Source organism: Haemaphysalis longicornis, unplaced genomic scaffold (genome assembly GCF_048455015.1).
Source record: "Haemaphysalis longicornis isolate Haplotype H1 unplaced genomic scaffold, Haemaphysalis longicornis Haplotype H1 scaffold_1, whole genome shotgun sequence".
NCBI lineage: Eukaryota > Metazoa > Arthropoda > Arachnida > Ixodida > Ixodidae > Haemaphysalis > Haemaphysalis longicornis.
In genome coordinates, this window is record NW_027526203.1 from 392,756,534 (window position 1) to 392,761,305 (window position 4,772).

At 55.1% G+C, this 4,772-nt stretch overlaps 1 non-coding gene across 1 annotated transcript; it reads left to right on the forward strand.

Annotated features, from left to right (window-relative positions):
* The first annotated feature begins 2,966 nt into the window (after positions 1–2,966).
* Positions 2,967–3,039, forward strand: Trnat-agu (transfer RNA threonine (anticodon AGU)). Its single transcript has one exon. It is a non-coding gene; the product is annotated as a tRNA-Thr (tRNA).
* The last annotated feature ends 1,733 nt before the right edge of the window (positions 3,040–4,772 follow it).

Here is a 4,772-nt window from a genome sequence, read left to right on the forward strand (position 1 = left end):
ATGATGCAAGAAGCTCATGATCACCAGACTTTTCCGCGCACAAAACGTATTTCGGGTAAACAATTTTAAGCCACAATTCAATCCACTCGAAAATATATACAAAAAACGCGACAAACTGCCGATTTTCGGGTCTTTTTTGCTAATCTCCTTAAAGGGGAAACTACTGTGCTGGGTTGTACGCGGTACATGTGTGGGAACACCAATGATTACCTTTTCTAGCTATCCGTGGTTTGCACTTGTAATGCGCACATGCGACCAGTAAAATATCAGTGGCCGCGTCTAGCCTACGTCCTGAGCACTGTTCCGCGCTGCTGTCATTTTGAAAACACACCGCAATTTCAGGCCACCCATTTAAGCATTCTGAACTTGCCGTGGTGCAAACTGTTGATAGCAGATGCCGCCGCGCGGACATGCCGCAGCAGGCTCACATAATCACGCTCGGACGGTGTCTTCTTATGTGGGTTGTTCAAACGGGGCCACTCGGCTGCGCGATGTCGTAGATCTAACGCAGGTACCATCGGCATAGAGGCAGGTACCATCGGCAAAGGCTGGCTTGGTCCCCGCATACGGCAACGTTCTCGCACATTCTGATAGTGCTTCTAACTCTATCAACTCTGCTTCATCTACGTTGTCGACCCAAGAAATTCAGGCATTCAGGGCTTTCGGCACTTTCGGATACGCCATACCGCCAGCAGCGGCAGCATCGGCGGCTATATGACGTCACTATGACGTATTTATGACGTCACGCGGGGCAGGAGCCGCTGCGAGGGGGCTAAATCTCGTGCCCCGCGCGGGGTTCCAGACGCTGCCTATATATATATATATATATATATATATATATATATATATATATATATATATATATATATATATATATATAAATGGGAAATGAGGGGCTCGTTGAAAATAAGACAGAAATAAGAGTTGGCAGTCAAGAAAACCTCGGAAAGCAAAGGGGAGGATGTGGTAGGTCATTGAAACAGATAAAGAATTTGGAAAGAAAGAAAGAAAGTGGAGAACAAATGCCCGCCAGGTGGGATCCGAACCCACGACCTCCAAAATACCGGTCTGGTGCGCGTCGGTGGTCATCGGATGTCATCGGCGGAGCGGCGCGGTGGAACGGCGGCGGAACGACTGAATGGAGCGGCGCAGTTACCGCGTTTATATGTAGCGGAATGAAAGAGAGCAGCGCATGTGCCTGTGTTTAACCGAGCGCTAACGCGCGCTGACACACAGCTGGCACGGCGACGGGAGCGAGCGCTAGCGATCGCTAAACGCAGATGGCGCTGCGGTGAGAGAGCGGCGTTAGCGCGCAGCTGGCGCGGCGAGGAGAATGGGGGAGAGACGTACGGACTACGCCGACTATGGCAGACAAGGCGATGCGTCGCTCCTCTCCATGCGTCCCAGCTAGCCTGGCGGACAAGCGCGCGCGCTACGCGAAACCCGTGCCATCTGGCGCTATTTATAGCCCGCTAGCCCCGCGCCTGCGCGCGCGAGATAAGGCCGATGTGGTCGTGCTAATTGAGATGGGAAAATGAGAGTGTAAAACTGCCACGGCTAAGCGAAACCAACGACAGTACAAGCCGGAGGTGAAAAAAAAAACGGCATTCCCGTACATGGTGGAGACACATTTTGAACGGTCCCGTGCCGTCGCAATTGCACCAACGTGCTTAACACACAGCTGTTTCGTTTCCCACAAGATCCAGCAACGCGAAATAGATGATTCAAAATTCATGAGTAAACCATGTTGCGGCGAAAATTATAGCGCGATATTTTTACAGTGACTTGCTGCGGCGGCCAGCGATTGACCCATAATGGCGGCGGTGGTGGTGGTGATTTATTAACAAAGGAGGGAAGAGGAAAGGACTGGGGATATTGTTGAACTCAACGGGGAGTTCACCCTCATACGACCCAGTCCAGGGAAGGGGATTGGGGCTTCAAAGGATAGGAAGAGAGAAGGGGGAAGAGAAGAGCGGTAGGAGAGTGGGAGATAGTCTATATCGCGTTCGTTTAGTCCATGACTCGATGGCTACAAACGCAGCGCTAGTCCTGTTGTAACCAGGAAGTTGACTAGGTGCTGGAAGACCTCCCGTCGGATGGCGTCCGGCAACGTATACGTATCTCCACCCTTGCGGCGGAATCGCAAATATTGAGGCACTGTACCAAAACAAAAATTACACCATCTTCTCGTAGGGGAACCCTGAGTAGTATGCAAAGCAACCACGGGGTCGATTCAAGTGCCCATTAGTTTTCAGTTCGTCGTTTCCGTTAGGTTGAGGTACGTAGCTACCGTTATATTTACAGTTTGGTTTCCATGGTAACTACCACACTTTTCACTTACCGGAACTACGAAATGGGAAATTGCATTGAGCCCATGGCTGTTTCGCATACTACTCAGGGTTCCCCTTCGGGAAGATGGTGTAATTTTATTAGATGCGACGGGGCTATGTCCCTCCCTTGTAGTTGTTGCGCCGTCCACACCCCTACTGCGCATGCTCGGCTTGCTGAACGCCCGGTGGTGTCTTACCCTTTAATGGCTCCTGGAGCGACAGTGTTACCGGTGTCTTCCTGGGCCGGCCCGAGATGAGCCGAGCATGCGCAGTGGGGGTGTCGACGGCGCCACAACAAGGGAGGGACATAGCCCCGACCATGAGATGCTGGAGCGACAGTGTTGCCGGTGTCTTCCTGGGCCGGCACGAGACGAACACGCTTCCCCTTAAAGGGCCCCTGGAGCGGCAGTGTTGCCGGTGTCTTCCTGGGCCGGCGGATGGATGGACGAGGGAGAAGAGGGTTCAACGCTGGTCGACCACTCTTGACATGTCGTAGACACTCGAGTCACGGCCCGGGGGTTAAAAAGAAGGTCCCCTTCACCGGGAGTAGTCCGAGTGTCTCAGGCTACCATCCCCAAGCACAGGAAACAAATTACCTTAACATAAATACCCAAGAAAGTAGAGGGGAAAATCGCCCCGCCGGTAGCGTAGTGGTTATCGCACCAGACCAGTATTCTGGAGGTCGTGGGTTCAGATCCCACCTGGCGGGCATTTTTTCTCCACTTTCTTTCTTTCCAAGTTCTTTATCTGTTTCAATGACCTACCACATACTCCCCTTTGCTTTCCGAGGTTTTCTTGACTGCCAACTCTTATTTCTGTATTATTTCAACGAGCCCTCATTTTACTATTCTGATTCGTTGCATGCATAGCGAGGGCCTCTGTTCTGGCAGTCTTGGTGCCATAGGAAGCTTAAGAGGGTTCAACGCTGGTCGACCACTCTTGACATGTCGTAGACACTCGAGAGAGAGAGAGAAAAGACTTTATTGATCACATCCGGCATGCAAGAGACTCGGTCCGGCCACGCAGGGCTCGGCCTCGTCCCCCTGTCTATCAGTCTATGCTATTCAGTCCTAAGACTTCGGGCTTAGACCCCGAGGCTTTGTGCCCGGCCGTCGTTCGGACTACTCGAGGTCCCCGGTCGGTCCGATCGGCTCCCGTTGTCGGGAGGGATCGGCAGACGCGGGGCTCCCTTTCGCCTTTGCTTGGCCAGGGCCGCCTCGAGCCGCTGGATGGCCCGTCGTTGATGTTGGAGCTCGGTAGAATTCACACACACGCGCACTTCGGGCGGATACGTGTCCGTCGGGCACGGCACTAAAGTCCCCCCATCGCGCACAGCACTTTCACACCCCCACATCAGGTGTCTCAGAGTCGCGGGTTCTCGCTCACACGCACTGCACAGGTCGCTTTCGTAATAGTCAGGACACATGTGTCGCGCGAGAGCCGGCGTCAGAACGGTCTCCGCTTGCAGTTGTCGGAACCTCATCGCCTCCGCCCGAGACAGTTCCCGGTGCGGCGGCGGGTAGGTCCTCCGTTGTTCTCGATGCCAGCGAAGCACTCCGCCGTAGCCGGACAAGGGCTCCACTTCATCTTCTTCGTCGGTCGTTTCGTCGCCGTCTTCGAGGTGTGGCGGACGGACGGCCGCGGCCCGGCACGTGGCGAGATCACGAGCCGCAGCGTCCGCCTCCTCGTTGCGATTGCTGGTGTCGGGTGCCAGGTCTCGGCCCGCGTGGGCCGGGAACCACTTGATCACGACGTTCTTCTTGGCTTGCTGCTCGAGCGCCCTCGAAGCCCCTTGGGACTCCGCGAGCTTCGCAGTGCCGTTCCAGACCACTCCGCGTGCGAAGTTGCGGACGGCCGATTTGGAGTCGCTCAGCACCGTGCGCGTGCCCGGTAGGTCCATGGCCAGGGCGATCGCCATCTCCTCCGCCTGGCCCGCCGTCCGGGCGCGCACGCTGCTCGCCGTTAGTAGTTCTCCCGTGGATGCCCGAACAGCCACTGTCACGAACGTGCCCGGTCTGCTTCTGCACCTGGCCGCGTCTACGTAGACCGCGCTGTCGTCCTCTCGGTGTTGTTTGGCCAGCGCTCGCGCTCGCGCCGCCCTTCTTCCGCCGTCCCGCTCCGGGTCCATGTTCTTGGGGAGCGGGTAGACCACCAGTCGTCTGACGATGTCGTCCCGGAGGGGAACGAGTTCGTCCGTCGTCGAGCCGTTTCCGGCCCCTTGTCGTATCGTAGACACTCGAGTCACGGCCCGGGGGTTAAAAAGAAGGTCCCCTTCACCCCGAGTAGTCCGAGTGGCGCTGGCTACCACCCCCTAGCACAGGAAACAAATTACCTTAAAGGTGTTGTGCCACCAAATGTGTTGCTTGTGCATTCTTTGTTGCAAACGTTTTATAATTCGTTAGAAAGCATGATACATGCTCTCACACGCACATATTCTGAGTG